The sequence below is a fragment of the Erythrolamprus reginae genome, chromosome 5 (assembly GCF_031021105.1).
Source record: "Erythrolamprus reginae isolate rEryReg1 chromosome 5, rEryReg1.hap1, whole genome shotgun sequence".
NCBI lineage: Eukaryota > Metazoa > Chordata > Lepidosauria > Squamata > Dipsadidae > Erythrolamprus > Erythrolamprus reginae.
In genome coordinates this window covers 94,359,940-94,377,293 of record NC_091954.1, presented here as the reverse complement: position 1 = coordinate 94,377,293, position 17,354 = coordinate 94,359,940, and the positions used below count along the sequence as shown (strand labels likewise).

The window sequence follows — 17,354 nt, the reverse complement described above, 5'->3', positions numbered from 1 at the left end:
CTGTCTAATCCTGCCTTGAAGCTATCAAGGCTGACAGCTGTCATGACCTCTTCTGGAAAGTGAATTCCATAAAGCAACGACCCTCTGGGTGAAGAAATATTTCCCTTGATTTGTCCTCACTTTCTTACCTATGAGCTTTAGGGAGTGCCCCCTCGTCCTAGTATAGTGTGATAGAGAAAATATTTTTTCTCTTTCCACCTTTTCTATCCCATGCATGATTTTATACACTTCAATCAAGTCACCCCTTAAACGAAGTCTTTCAAGGCTGAAGAGACCAAGGTGTTGCAACCTGGTATCATAAGGGAGGTGCTCCATTTCCTTGATCATTCTTGTTGCCCTTTTTTGCACCCAAATTGAGAATCATTGTTTATCAGTTATTTGCATATATGTATATCCATATTCATATCGATTTACATATATATAAATACACACACATATACATACACATGTGTATATATTTATGTGTATGTGTGTGCGCATGTGTATACACACAGACACACATACTATGTGTGTATATATACATACTCACACAAGTACAAAAACACCCACACCTTTGCATATGTAGGTATTTACATAGTGGGAGTTACATGTACATTTCCTGGTCAAGCAGTTGTGCTGGAGAAATTTTGTACCCGCGGAAGGTATTTTATTTCATTTCATTTCTATTTTTAATCATGTGGATATGGGCAAAATTAAATACAGCATACAGCATTACATACAGACAAGAGCCTTAACTTACAACGAGAATATAGTTTGCCATTGATCCTCTTGTTGCTTGCCTAACTACCTTAAAACCTGAATTAGAACTCAAGTGGAAAAACCCAATTGTTCCCTGGTGACTAAGAAAGCACAGCTAAATACAATTTCTCCACCTTTCGGAGAGTCATTCATCTATCTTAGAAGGATGCAATTAGTTCCAGTTGCTGACCTTCTGGCTGAGGATTGGATGCCGAGAAGAAAAGAATTCAAACACCCAATCCTTCAAAAAGTGAATTGAGACAATGCAGCCCATTTTAAAGGGCAACAGCATTATGTCATGGCTGAAATCCAGAACACACAAATTGCTTATCATCCTGCTAGATGCTAGATCCCAGGTGCTGATTTAATTATCACAGGTGTATTTTCAGCCCCACTAGGTAGACCAGAAAATAAACTTCATAGAGAGGCTGAAACTATTGAAATGGCCTATGTTAAGATAATCTTGCAAGTCTCAGTGTGGAATACATTCGTCGCAGGAGTGGGTTCCATTTTTCTTCATTGCTGGTTTGTTGAGTGATGCGCCGCACACTTGGCGGGTGCTTCGCACATGCACAGTGCTAAAACAAGATGGCGCCACATATGGCTCTGTCAAAAAAACCAGTTCGGGGATGTGGCAGGCCTGGGTCGCTGCTAGTTCCAGGACTGTCTTCTGCCGCACGAATCCCAGCGACCAGTTACAGGACCCACAGAGTTGGCCTTCTCTGGGTCCTGTCAACTAAACAATGTCGTTTGGCAGGACCCAGGGGAAGAGCCTTCTCTGTGGCGGCCCCAACCCTTTGGAACCAACTCCCCCCAGATATCAGAGTTGCCTCCACCCTCCTTGCCTTTCGTAAGCTCCTTAAAACCCACCTCTGTCGACAGGCATGGGGGAATTGAGATTTTCCCTCCCCCTAGGCTTATAAAATTTATGCATGGTATGTTAGTATGTATGATTGGTTTCTAAATTGGGGTTTTAAATTAACTTAAATATTAGATTTGTTTGCATTGTATTATTATTGATGCGAGCCCGAGTCTGCGGAGAAGGGCGGCATACAAATCTGATTAATAATTAAATAAATCCGATTAATAAATAAATAAGTAAATAAGTAAATAAATAAATAAATAAATAAATAAATAAGCAAACAAACAAACAAACAAACAAACAAGCAAACAAACTAGGCTGCCAAATTACTACTGGTTCATAGAACCGGTTTGAATTGGGAGGAACCCACCTCTGATTCATCCCCCTCCAATGAATTGGGGTGGTCTGCCTAACTTGCTTCAGAATATTGTTTCATTTCTCTGAACTCTTTTTCCCCTAATTCCTTTTCCTAGAGAATGATTCTTACATATTTCCATCAAAGTCATCTTCCTTACTCTCTATACCAGTGATGGTGAAGCTTTTTTTCTTCGGGTGCCGAAAGAGCGTGTGTGCACGCTTTTGCGCATGCTCGAGTGCCCACAGCTATAATTCAGTGCTTGGGGAGGGTGAAAGCAATTTCCCCCACCCGCCAGTGGCCCTCTGGAGACTGGAAACAGCCTGTTTCCCAATTTCTGGTGGGCCCAATAGGCTCGTGTTTCACCCTCCCCAGGATCCAAAGGCTTCCCTGAAACCAGGGGAGGGTAAAAATGCCCTCCCAGAGGCTCTCTGGAAGCAAAAAATGCCCTACCAGAGCCTCTGTGTGAGCCAAAAATCAGCTGGCTGGCACACACATGCACACTGGAGCTGAGCTAAGGCAACGGCTCGTGTGCCAGCAGATATGGCTCCACATGCCACCTGTGGCACCCATGCCATGGGTTCGCCATCACTGCTCTATACCATATTACCGGTATTTATCAAAGTTGTCTAATTTGATAAAGTTTAAATCTTTTATTTTATCTTATTTTTTTGACCATTCTTATGTCTTTGCAGCAAATATGAGGATGGAGGAAATTAAAATAATAATTTTAAAAAACCCAATATAGGAGGGCATTTTTGTGTGCAATCCCAGGAAAAATTCCTGGAAGTGACCGTAACTCATTTATTTATAAAATATTCATAAAATGTATTTTTAAAATTTATTAAAAATTAGGAAAACATAATGGAAGGGGGAAATTAGTAAATATGTTGGTAGAAGTCATGGTTGTAGCATTCAATTAAATGTAATGTGATTTTAAATGTATTTAAATTGAAGTAAATCAATTTGGAAACTGCCCAGTCCCCCTACCCTTTTTAGTGGTACGGCTTACCATTTAGTGCTATTGTTATTATTTTTATATCTTGACTTTTCTACAGGGCTCCAGGCAATAGTATATAGCACTTCTTTCTCCAATTTTTTCTTAAAACAATTCCTTGAATGAGAATGGGCTGAAAATAACCCACAGTTACCCAGAAAGCTTCTATGATTGAAGGTATAATTGAATCTAATCTTAGGCCAATGCTTTAACCAATACATCACAATTAGCCTTCAGCCCACTCTCAAAGGTTGTGTTACTTTCTGTCTCGACTCATTTACCTTTGGAGAAAGAAAAAAAGGTAGAAGATATATTATAATAATGAATTATTCTTTAAATATATTGGAACTATATTTCTTATGTAAGATTTCTAGAATTTCTGTAGCCCCACTAATAGAACTGTTTACACAAAGGATGCTTTGTTATTGGTTTATGAGAAACATACTCAATCAGAAAGAAAAGGAGAACAAGAACAGAAGACTCCTCTGTTCTGTGTAATGAAATATTCTACATTGGTTGTAATGAAAAGTTACGGGGCATGGCTTCCACTCTTTCCCCATTCTCCACTCCTTTGTTCATTATTCTTTTTGTAAGACCATGGTTGGATGGCTGCACTAGGAAATGACTTTCTTTAACAAAATGGTTAAAGTGGGCAGCCACTTACCTCACTACCAGGACAGTCCTCTGTGGCCGGTGCAGGTGTGCGCACTTCCAACACATGTGCACCTGCCCTGTGTGAGATTTGGCTTCTGCGCATGCACAGCAAGCCAAATCTCACAAGATTTTGGCTATTTTTTGTCTATATTTTTGCTTCCATACATGCGCAAAAGCAAAAACGGAGAAAACAGCTGAAATCTCATGAGTGAAAGCGAGATTTCAGCTATTTTTGCTTTTGCGCATGTTCACTTTTCGCTGGAAAGCTGTCGATCATGCTATTGCCTGGCCATTTCCGCTACCTGGATGGCGTCCTACCATGTGGGGAGAGGAACCCATGACTGAATGGTATGTTGCCATAAGTGCTTTGCCTATGATGTTTTTATTTATCATCCTTGAAGACCATCACATCAAGCTTTATACTAAGAAATGATATGTATTCATTTTTTGTTGGTTTGTTTCTCAGACCTAAATCCCGATTATCCATCAGTCCAATTATAATTAACACAGCAACGGAAATGATAACAATACAATGTTGTACCTAACTCCACCACGTCTCTCCAAATACAAAGATATATACAAAATATATATCTAAATCAATCCTAACATGTACTGCTAAGGCAAACTCATCCAAAAAATGTGTCACCACTGAGAGGCACCTAACCAGTGATGGGTTGTTACCCGTACAGACTTGTTTGTGTGAGCCTGTGGCAGAAATTTGTCCCTGTTTTATTTATTTATTTATTTATTTATTAAATTTGTATGCTGCCCCTCTCCGTAATAGAAAAAAACAATGTACAATACAAATCTAATAATTAAAACTAAAAACCCATAATTTAAGAAAACATACACACAACATACCATACATAAACAGTATAGGCCTGGGGAAGTTATCTCAGTTCCCCCATGCCTGATGGCAGAGGTGGGTTTTAAGGAGGGTGGGGGCAGTTCTAATCTCAGGGGGGAGCTGGTTCCAGAGGGTCGGGGCCGCCACAGAGAAGGCTCTTCCCTTGGGTCCCGCCAAACGACATTGTTTAGTCGACGGGACCCGGAGAAGGCCAACTCTGTGGGACCTAATCGGTCGCTGGACCAGTAGTGATGGCCGACTTGCCATGCCCCTGAACCTGTCCCCTGGTTGCTGCTGCTTGAAAGAGTCTGGCAATGAACCCTTTGCACATATGCAAAGGTTGTTGCGCATGCACAGAGGGTCAGTTTCCGGATGTATCATGTGTGTGTGTGCACACCTCTAAATGACACACACACTTCCAAATCAGTAGAGAAGGTAAGAGGAATCCATCCCTGCACCTAACCTTTAGTCATCCCACTCCATCTTCCTTCTCCTAAGATTTTCTGTTAAAGGTCTTAACAGCCTTCAAAAGATCATCAGGGTTGATAGTATATTTGATCAAATGTAAGTGAAGTAGCAACAGAATAAGTGAGTGATAATTTTCTTTCATGGTGGGAACTTAAAGAAAGCTCTCTCTTTCAGCAGAGAATCATTTATTTTTATTTTATTTATTTGTGATTCTAAGTGATCTTATGAACAACCCTTGAAATACAGGGAATAAAAAACCAATGGTTTCATTATCTGACCCATCTCATGGCATTCACATAATTGGTGACAGTATAAAACAGTGATGGTGAACCTTTTTCTCCACGGGTGGCGAAAGAGCATGGATGCGTGCTATCGCACATATACGAGTACCCACACATATAATTCAATGCCTATGGAGGGCAAAAACAGCTTTCCTCACCTCCAGAAAGCCCTCTGGAGGCCGGAAATGACCTGTTTCCCAACTTCTGGTGGGCCCAGTAGACTCATGTTTCGCCTTCCCTAGGCTCCAAAGTCTTCCCTGGAGCTGAGGGAGGGTAAAAATTCCCTCCCCCATCCTCTCAGAGGCTCTCTGGAAATCAAAACTCCCCTCTCAGAGCCTCTGTGAGAGCCAAAAATCATCTTGCCTGTGGCACCCTTGCCATATTTTCGCCATCACTATTTTAGAATGATCTAGCTTGATATCTGCAGTTATGCGACAGGGATTTCGTAGTCATATTTTGGCTATTGTTTCCTAAATTGGCATTCAAAACATTGTCCTCTAAACTACTATGATATTTGGCTGGCACAGTCAGGCACGAAGATGTTTGTTAATGTTCCTACTTGAACAGAATTATGAGGGCTATGTGAAGAAAACTATCAGTGTCAGAGCCTCAAATTTGGTTTATATAAATTTGCATTTATGAGGACATTAAACACCTTTACAGTTAAAATCCATTTAAATAAGGAATTGGTTTCTTTCCCTAATGACTAAGTTTACCAGCAAGGAGGGCTGGACGAGGAACAACGGCTGGAAGCTGACCAAGGAGAGATTCAACATGGAGATAAGGAGGAACTTCCTGACGGTCAGAGCGATCAACCAATGGAACAACCTACCAGCGAACGTTGTGAACTCCAACACTCTGGACATTTTTAAGAGAAGATTGAACTGCCACTTGACTGGTGTACTATAGGGTTCCTGCTTGGGCAGGGGGTTGAACTCGATGGCCTTCATGGTCCCTTTCAACTCTAACAATCAATCAAACAATCAATCAACCAATCAATCAATCAATCAAACAATCAACAAACAAACAAACAAACAAACACAAATATGCAACTCCATAGGAAGCTGTTGTTTATGGATTGTAAAGGCAAGATTTGAAGACCATTTGCAAAAGAAAAAGGTTAATTTCAAAGAGACACCCAGCTAGGATGAATATTATTGGTTGGCATCATATGAGTAAACTTTCATGGTTTTTTAAGATAGAGCACACCTTTGAAGCATATCTGCAGGAAATATTTTGAGTTAAACATTCTAATCTTCATTTGCATCATGACTTCGCAACCTTGTTCTTTTAAACTGCCCTGAAATTATTTAATTGCATGGTATAAATAAATAAACAAACTGATAAAGTTTTTGTGGGGTGGTTCATATTTCTTGATAATTTGGGTAGAGTTTATTAATGACAGTAATGGCATAGCAACAAATCAGCAGCTTCAGGAGAGGTTATCTATGCTAGCAGCTGACCTGGACATGACATATGTTCATTAGATGCGAGTAAACATCAATCCCAGGCAATAACAGCCACTGAAAACTACAAAACCTGCAATTTAATTTTCCTAAGCCTAAACTACTTTATAAAAACACTTTATTTTATTGATAAGCCTTTGGGCCATATCGAAGTGCAGAGTTCTAGCCACAAATTATTACTAAAATCTGATAAAAGCAATTTAAAATGAAGTTGGAACAGGATACAATAATTTAATATATAGATAAATAAAATATGATTAAATTATATTTTGGCATCACCCCTACAATGTACCCCAATTAGTCCTACATATGCCAATCTCAATCGAATCATTTTGCTTTAGTGTGCTGTGTTAAATGTTATTTTCAGATTCTATTTACAAAAATACCTACTGTCCTATTGTCTTCTTTTATCATTATTTACTACTTACGTTATGCTTATAGAAACTACAATGCTATGCCAGGGTCCTCTTTGTGGACTTCAGTTCAGCATTCAATACCATCGTACCGGACATTCTCTTAACCAAATTAAATCAGCTAGTGGTACCTGAACACACTTGTAAGTGGATCACAAGCTTCCTAACAGACAGGAAGCAGCAGGGGAAGCTAGGAAAAATCACATCAGATATATGTACAATTAGCACAGGTGCCCCCCAAGGCTGTGTACTCTCACCACTTCTCTTTTCTCTATACACTAATGACTGCATCTCATACGATCCATCTGTTAAACTACTGAAGTTTGCAGATGATACAACAGTGATCGGACTATCCTTGTGGTGTGACCAGAACAATCTAGAACTGAACACACTCAAAACCGTAGAAATGGTGGTAGACTTTAAGAGAAACCCTTCCACCCATCCACCTCTCACAATACTAGACAACACAGTATCAACAGTAGAGACTTTCAAATTTCTAGGTTCAATCATATCTCAAGACCTAAAATGGTCACCTAACATCAAAAACATCATCAAAAAAGCACAACAAAGAATGTCCTTTCTGCGCCAGCTCAGGAAGCTCAAACTGCCCAAGGAGCTGCTGATTCAGTTCTGTAACTGTCTGGTTTGGTGCTGCAACCCAACAGGACCGACACAGACTTCAGAGGAGAATCAGAATTGCAGAAAAAACAATTGCTGCCAACCTGCCTTCCATTGAGGACCTGTATACTGCACGAGTCAAAAAGAGGGCGGGAAAAATATTTACTGATCCCTCACATCCTGGACACAAATTGTTTCAACTCCTACCCTCAAAACGTCGCTACAGAGCACTGCACACCAAGACAAGACAAGAACAGTTTTTCCCCAAACGCCATCACTCTACTAAACAAATAATTCGCTCAACACTGTCAGACTTTCTACTAAATTTGCACTTCTATTCTACTAGTTTTTCTCATCATTCCTATCACCCATTTCCTCCCATGTTGACTGTATGACTGTAACTTGTTGCGTATATCCTAAGATTTTTATTAATATTGCTTCTTCATTGCTTATTTGACCCCTATGACAATCATTAAGTGTTGTACCACATGATTCTTGACAAATGTATATTTTATTTTATGTACGTTGAGAGCATATGCACCAAGACAAATTCCTTGTGTGTCCAATCACACTTGGCCAATAAAAATTCTATTCTATTCTATTCTATTCTATTCTATTCTATACTTGTTTGACAAAATAAGTAAATAAATAAATAAATAAATAAATAAATATATATATATATATATATAAATATATATATATATATATATATATATATATATATATATATATATATATATAAACATTAATTTGGATGGCCCAAGTACCAGTGTTGGGATTCAACTTTTTTTGCTACCAGTTCTGTGGACATGGCTTGGGGGCATGGCCTCAGGTGTGTGGCTTGGTAGGCGTGTCTTGGTGGACGTGGCAGGAGAAGGATACCGTAAAATCTCCATTCCCAACCCATTCCAGGGTTTCCTGGAAAATTTCCATTTCTTCCTCATCAGATGGGACTTGGGAGGCAGAGAATAGATGGAGGCGGGCCCAGTCTGAGGTGGTATTTACCGGTTCTCCGAACTACTCAAAATTTCCGCTACTGGTTCTCCAGAATTGGTTAGAACCTGCTGAAACCTATCTCTAGTATACATATTTTCCCATTGTATTTCCTTACTAAATTATCTCTGTCAAGAATCATAAATCATCTCCCTCAAGAATCATAGCTGCTGTCTTATCTTCTGGATTTTAAATCCCCCATACACTATTTTTAATGGAATTTCTTAGATATTTTCAGCTTATAGTTTTATCTGATGCTTTGTTTAATAAAATAACATTACCCATTTCTTCTAAATTCCACTGCTGCTAGAATTTTAAACTTCTTATGGGACTTTCCTTAAACATCTTCAATAATAGTATTCAATCTACAAAAAGCAGCTCCTGTCAGACATAAATATAATACAGTACTGTGGTTGGGCTTGTTGGAACCACAACTATATTATCTTTCAGAGTTTTAATAATCTTTTAGAGCTTACGTCAAGTCCAAACTTAAGTAAGTATATATTTAAGTATAATAAATCTCTTAATTAAGTGAAAGTTCTGTACAAAAGCTGTCATAGGCAGGTCAGATTCCATTCGTGTAGGCATGAACTTAAACATCATGCATCATTTTATATAAAGATTAAACCTCGGGGATTAAAAGTCTAAATGGCATTAAACTAAATCAGACATGCCATTAACTCAATTGGAAATTAAACTAATTAATTTCTCCATTTTGCCTTATTTACACATTTCTTATATTAACAGCAAATTAGAAGCCTTTTATAACATTCCTGAAAGTGAATGAAAATGTGCTGCATGTGTTTGAAAGATTCTGCAACAGTTGTACCAAAAAGGATTGTATTATTTTCATTAGGAATTATGGGGTCTCCTTTTGGATAGTTCAGAGTGCAATCCAGAGGGAAGAGCCTTCTCTGTGGCAGCCCCCGCCCTCTGGAACCAACTCCCTCCAGAGATTAGAATTGCCCCCACCCTCCTCGCCTTTCGTAAGCTCCTTAAAACCCACCTCTGCCGTCAGGCATGGGGGAACTGAGATATTCTTTCCCCCTAGGCCTTTACAATTTATGCATGGTATGTATGTTTGTATGTATGATTGTTTTTAAAATAAGGGTTTTTTAGTTGTTTTAGTATTGGATTTACATGCTGGTTTTTTATTATTGTTGTTAGCCGCCCTGAGTCTATGGAGAGGGGCGGCATACAAATCCAATAAATAAAATAAAATAAAATAAATAAATAAATAAATAAATAAAGTGAAGTGAAGTGAAGTGAAGTGAAGTGAAGTGAAGTAAAGTAAAGTAAAGTAAAGTAAAGTAAAGTAAAGTAAAGTAAAGTAAAGTAAAGTAAAGTAAAGTAAAGTAAAGTAAAGTAAAAGTAAAGTAAAGTAAAGTAAAGTAAAATAAAATAAAATAAATCTGCACTGCAAGGAAAAATGCACAGAATCAGGCACCACAGCAGCGGAGAAAAACGAATGAATATTTGTGTTACAACGAAGCACTGAAATCATTTCTGCCAAATTGTCAGCAAAGATCTAACAAGCTATTACCTTTACATATCTTAGTTCTGACCCGCACCCACGCAACTCAAAAGATGGCAACAGTGAAAACTTTTTCTCAGTCTCCAAGATAATTGAAGAAAACTGTACAAAATTCTTCTGCAACATCCCATTCATTTATTTTTCCCTGGTTTTAACTTAATTAGATAAAATTGAGCAACATTTAAAGATGCAAGCAGGGAAACGGTAATTTATACAAAGTGATAAGCTAACTTAATTGCTTGATCTGCTTATGTTGATATACTTTGTAATACAAGCAATTTCTGATTATTTCCTTGGAGGATAATTTGTATATTATGTGTAATTTTAAAGATCAATAAAATCTGATTGCCGTGGATGCTTTTTTAATGATTTTAGGCAAATGGTATGAAAGTTAGAGGTTATAACATCTTCTCTCCAAACTTTTCTCTGATTCTTCTGAGGCATCTTATTCCCATGATTCTTAGTGAGTCACTTTTTGGAACTAAATCATATGGAAGACTAATGTAATATAAATGCTATCACCCTGGTTAAGGCCTTTACACCAGGTCTCTAGATGTGTCATTGTTGCGAGGTAGTTCAAGAAACAAAACTAGTAATACTAGTTTTAAATATATTGTTAATTAGATTCACAGAATCTTGTAATCTCTTCTCATACCCATCTCTACAATCCATTAAGCTAGAGAGGATACTTCTAAGATGTTTTGTATGCTCCCATTCCTTCAACTGTCTCGTATCTTCTTCTTCTTCTTCTTCTTCTTCTTCTTCTTCTTCTTCTTCTTCTTCTTCTTCTTCTTCTTATTATTATTATTATTATTATTATTATTATTATTATTATATTATTTATTAAATTTGTATGCTGCCCCTCTCTGTAGACTCTAGTCTTTAGTTCTCCCTCCTATCTCCTAAGGTTATTCCCAGCTAGCATTACAAGATAAGACCTTCAAAACTTCCTCTTTTCCATTGATGCTCTATCAACAATGTATTAGACAATATGGATGGATGGAAATTTGGGTTTCAAAGAATCTTTCCACATGCAGAGAATCTATTCAGGGTTCAGAGGTTCAGAGAAAGCTTGTTATTCTCTACACTTGAGTGCCATGTGGAAAAATCGTAAAAAGTTTCTACAAAACTTTTGTTGATTTTCTTATTTTCTTATTTTATTTATTAGACTTGTGTGCCTCTCCTCTCCGAAGGCTCCATAGCCACTTCCTTTTTCTCTGCTATTATTGAGCCTGAAGGCAATATGTTTGTTAAATTTTTAAGTGTAATACAGATATAAATCTTCCAAACACACAATCTTTCTAATTGCCCTTTCCCAATAATTACTAGGTAATTCCTAACATAGTCTAGAACAGTGATGAATATAAGAACATAAGAAGAGCCATGTTGAATCAGGCCAAAACCCATCGAGTCCATCATTCTGTGTCACACAGTGGCCCACCAATTGTACATGGGGATCTTGAGCAGAAAGAGAAAGCAAAACCCTCCCTTTCCCTTGACCCCCAACAAATGGTACTCAAGGGAAACCTGTCTGCATGGGTGAACCTATTGCACGGGTATCCCAGGTGGCATGCGGAGCCATATCTGCTGGCATGCAAGCAGTTACCCTAGCTTATCTCCAATGTCATATGTGTCCAGGTCAGCTGATTTTTGGCTTGCACAGAGGCTCTGAAAGGACATTTTTGGCTTCCAGAGAGCCTCTATGGAGATGAGGGAAGCCTTTGGAGCCTGGGGAGGGCAAAACACAAGCCTATTGGGCCGACCAGAAGTTGGGAAACAGGCCGTTTCCAGCTTTCAGAGGGCCTCCTGGGGGTGGGGGAAGCTGTTTTTGTCATCTCTAGGCATTGAATTATGGGTATGGGCACTTGCGCAGATGCAATAGCGCGTAGCCACACTCTTTCAGCACCCGAGGGGAAAAAGGTTCACCATCGCTGGTCTAGAATTATATGGTCATCAAATCATTGAAAAGACTAAGAATTTGAAGATTGTGCAGATGAATAGTATAGACCTAGAGAGAGTCAGGGGTCGGGTCTAACTTACCTCGCCAGCAGTCCACTTCTTCCCATGCCATGCGGATATGCCTCATGTGCATGTACATGAATAGTGCTGAAAATTCTCATTTTTTTAAAAAAAAAAAACCAAACAAGATGGCAGTGCATGTGCAGTGCCAGAAATTTGGCTTCTGTGCATGCGTAGAAGAAAAAAAAAATCCCCCCCAAAATTATTCCCCAAAAAGGATGGCAGTGTCCATAGACCGGCAGAACTGGTTCCGTGATGTCATCATGACATCACCAGCAGTTTGCTCCTGGTTCGGGCAAACTGGTCTGAACCAGGAGGAACCCACCTCTGGAGAGAGTTTTAAGAAAGTTAAAGCTCAGAAATACCTGAGGAGTATTCAGAGAGAATAGCTTGGGGGTTTGTGTGAAGCAAGAGGAAGGAATTTCAGCTGAGGCTGTTGATAAGAGTGTCCATAAAATATCTGAAGAAAACTTTTGAAATGGATATTCTGAATCAGGGGTGGGCTCCAGCCAAAAAAAGCTGTCTATCTGGAAGACTCAGAGCAGGGATGCTAGCCCGAACGCTAAATTGGGCTCATCGTTGCAGCTTGTGAGTGCTTGTGGGGCCAGCGCGATTTTGCTTTGCACCTGCGGAGATAGCAAAATTGCGCACAGAGCCACAGGTGCGCCTGTGTTTCGGCATGCGTGGAAGGAAAAAACCTCGCCGAAACACTCATGCACCTGCGGCTCTTTGTGTGATTTTGCTATCTCTACAGGTGCAAAAGTAAAATCGTGCTGGCCCCACAAGCACTCATGAGATGTGGCAGTGAGCCCAATTTAGCGTTCCGGCTAGCAGCCCATCCCTGCTCTGAGTCTTCCAGATAGACAGCTTTTTTTGGAAAGACACTTGTCTGTGTCCAGCCATTGGTCTATGGTAGGGGTGTCAAACTTATAGTGTCACAGCAGCACTATGTGATATACCAGGACTGTTTTTCCATTTGCTAAACTGGGCATGGGCGTGGCCAGCGTGTGATGCATCCAGCCTACAGGCCAGGAGTTTGGCAGCCCTGGTCTCAGGTGAACTGCATCAGACAAAATATATATTTCATTCAGCTTCATGTTCTTCATGGCTATATACCTTCACAAGCAGGGCTTCATGCCCTATAAACAGGGCATGAAGTTCATAAGCTGGCAGCAGTCATGAATGTTAAGGTTCTACCACTAAGCAAGACATAGCTGAACTGTACTCTCTGCAATTTTAAATTTATTTTTGCATCATCTTGTCATTCAATCTCTTTTTAAAAGTCCATTTATTTTTATGAAAGAATTTAGAGTTTTTACAGTCAGGCAATTATGAAATAAATTGAGCCTCTTTCTGTATAGCTTAATCAAGTTATAAAAATAATTAGTCCTGTGTTTTTCTCCATGTACAAATGCAATTAAAACACTGTTAGTTTAACAGTTATGAATTTGGATAATAAGTGTGAAGAAAAAGAAAGGAAGAAAGAAAGAAAGAAAGAATATACGACATTTGAAAGACATAACTGGGTCTAATAATTGATTTTTTTTATTCAAGATGAGCTTTAGTATCATGGGACCTGTATAAATGGCAGCATAGTTTTCACAGTCAGGCTAATTACTATAACAAGGGCTCCTTATTTAAGATTAAATGTAAAAATGGGAAATGGAATGTAGCCTTACAGCACTTTTAATCTTTATGTAGCACTTTGTGATCTCAGACAATCTTAAAGAATGGTTATATTCCAGCATTCTATATTCCCAAAATCAGAAGGAAACAAATTAAGAGCATTTGCCTGCTGTTGACAAGAATGGTTTACACCTAATTTATAGCAGTTTTATCTTGTAAGTTATTGTGCTTTGCATACTCTTCTGAAGTTTATATACAGCATGACTGTTTCTGAACTACAGTGGTACCTCTACTTAAGAACGTAATTAGTTTCGTGACCAGGTTCTTAAGCAGAAAAGTTTGTAAGTAGCAGCAATTTTAGTTTAGTTTAGTTTAATCAGATTTGTATGCCGCCCCTCTCCGCAGACTCGGGGCGGCTCACAGCAACAGCAATACAAGACAAATCCAATATTAAATTAATTTTAAGAACACCACAAGTTAAAAACCAATCATACACACTAGCATACCATACACAAATTTTATAAGCCTAGGGGGAAGGAACATGTCAATTCCCCCATGCCTGATGACAGAGGTGGGTTTTAAGGAGCTTACGAAAGGCTAGGAGGGTGGGGGCAACTCTGATATCTGGGGGGAGTTGATTCCAAAGGGTCGGGGCCGCCACAGAGAAGGCTCTTCCCCTGGGTCCCGCCAAATGACATTGTTTAGTTGACGGGACCCGGAGAAGGCCAACTCTGTGGGACCTAACTGGTCGCTGGGATTCGTGCGGCAGAAGGCGGTCCCGGAGATATTCTGGTCCGGTGCCATGATTCCCCATAGGAATCAATGTAAAAGCAAATAATGCATGCAAACCCATTAGAAAAGAAATAAAAGCTCAGAATTTGGGTGGGAGGAGGAGGAGGAAGAAGAGGAGGAGGAGGATAGTTGCTGCCAAAGAAAGAAGGTGAGGTGAGAAGAATAAAAAAAATCCAAAACTTTAAGGGTTAAAAAAAATAAAGAGGGACTGCCCAGAGTGAAGGGAGCGTTTCTTTTCTCTGGGCGCTGGCAGAGGTTTAATCCCTCTCCAAGCACCCAGAGAAAGGAAAATGCTCCGTTCGCTCTGGACTGTTAAAGCCTCCTTAAGCACCTCTGAAAGGCTCCTCTGGCAGCCCAGAAAAGCCTGAGATGGCCGGGATTTAAGGAGAAATGGCAGGAAACTGTCCGGGCCTTCGTACCGCTCTCAAATTTCCTGGGAAATTTTTCTGGGCTCGGGTTCTTAAGTAGAAAATGGTTCTTAAGAAGAGGCAAAAAAAAAATATTGAACACCCGATTCTTATCTAGAAAAGTTCTTAGGTAGAGGTGTTCTTAAGTAGAGGTACCACTGTACTTCCTAACCCTGAACTTTATCTAGGGCAGTGATGGTGAACTATTTTTTTGCTCGGGTGCCAAAAGGGTGCATGTGTGCAAAAGCGCATGTGCCCACACCCATAATTTATTCCCCTCCCCAGCACATGGCCACTCAACACTCCCTGTGCTACCCACCTAAGTATGTGCGCAGGGCTCAAGGAAGCTTCTGGACATCTGGCAGGCCAGTTGGGCCAGTTTTCTCCCTCCCCAGGCTTCAGGAAAGTCCTCTTTTTTCCCTCCCCAAGCTTCAGGAGGCTTTCTGACCCAACAGGTCTACCCAAAGTTTATTTCTGAACTTCGGGTAGGCCCATTGGGTCTGTTTTTTGCATTCCACAGCCTCTTGTTCTTCATGACTGGATACCTTCACAAAGTCCATGATGTTCATCCATCATGTTTGAAGATGACCTTGACATCTAACGGGTTGTGGGTTGTCTGCGATGTGTTGGCCAGTAAGTCCTATAAGGGCATGAAATGTCCTGCCACATGTTGGGCAGATATGTGTAGTCACCATTGTTGCAGCATTTGCAGCTCTGGCTTGAAAGTATGTGGAGATATCTAGTTTTCACAAGGTATCTTGTGAAGGTATGTAGTCACAAAGTCCATAAACAGGGTATGAAATTCATAAGCTTTTCTGAAGCCTGAGGAGGGCAAAAACTGCCTCCCCACCCTACAGAAGATTGAAAATCAGCTGGCAAGCACTTGAGCTGACATAGAGGAAAGCCTTGAGTGCCCTGAGATATCACTGATCTAGGGCCCAATCTACTTCACAGGGTTGCTTTTGTGGTGAAAATAGGAGAAGAATTGTGTCTGTTTGCCACCTTCAGTGATTTATAAAAATAATAAAGGTAGTACACCCACACTCACCCACGCTCACCCACACCCATCTTTCTCTCTCTCTCTTACACACACACACACACACACCCCAAAATTATGTCTTATGATATTGTTGAAGGAAAAAAATGGTTAAATTTTCCTTTGTACATAAGATTACTATTTGTATTTTAGGTCATAGATCATGGATCAGCATATAATTTTACAGATCCAAATATGTCAACCAATATCAAATTATTGTCTGATTATGCCAATATCAAAATGTGGAAAAGATATAACAGGAAAGTTTGAAATACGGTAATATCTTTTCTAAAATATATATGTGCTGAACATAGTTTCTGAGTAATGTACAATTGTTGTAATTTATACTTTCCTAAGGGTTAGTATTAAATTTACAATATTCAGTAGGGAACCTGAATGATACAGCTGTCAAAAGGCAACAGTTACTACATAATAAACACCTAGAAAAGTTTTATCATCTTATTTTGAAGGATTAATAATATTTCCAAATGATACATTTTTTCTGTCACAGAAAATCACTATGATTAATATCATGCCATTTAGTCATTATAGGATTATTTTTACACTGTTTTCATTTCCTGCGGTGCAACATTTTCTCTGATTCATTGATTTTGCTGTAATCTAAACCATGTCTTATATTTTTAAAGCACCAGGAAACAATAAAATTGCTAGAGTTTTATTCCATTTATCTTATGTGCTATATTTTATTTTTGCTGGTATTGAAGTTTTCAAATGCTGATCATTTGCTGAAGGAGTCCTGGTGATACTATACAAAAGCATCTTTATAATGTCTGCCAATGCAGCAGCTTAGCAATACATCATGTACTTAACCTAAAGAATGTCCTAAATCCATGGTCTTAAATTGTCCAATTATGCAATAGCAAAGCTTGGGAGGGCTGAAGACATTTGAGAACCATTATTTAGCTAGAAAGATGAATTTTCAGGAAATTAAGGAGGGGATATAAGTGAGTCCATTCTGTGACCACTTCTGGAAAAAACATCAGATTGCCTATCTCTGGACAAGACAAAGTAATGACAGCCATAAAAGATGATTTCTTCCCTAGACAAGTTCTCACATAATTTTCAATGGTTTACTGATTCTTGTTCTTATAAGCTAAAGAATAGGAACATAAAAATGTAGAGGACAGGAACTCAGTCTCATTTCTATACATTAAACTGTGGCTACTTGAAATAATATCAGTTAGTCTCCCAAAGCATTGATTTGCACCAGCTCAGGAAGCTCAAACT

At 39.2% G+C, this 17,354-nt stretch overlaps 1 protein-coding gene across 2 annotated transcripts in view; it reads right to left on the bottom strand.

The window, feature by feature from the left end:
* SCHIP1 (schwannomin interacting protein 1) overlaps positions 1–17,354 on the bottom strand; it is a 560,589-nt gene that overhangs the window by 312,954 nt on the left and 230,281 nt on the right. The gene's annotated exons all lie outside the window — the stretch shown is intronic.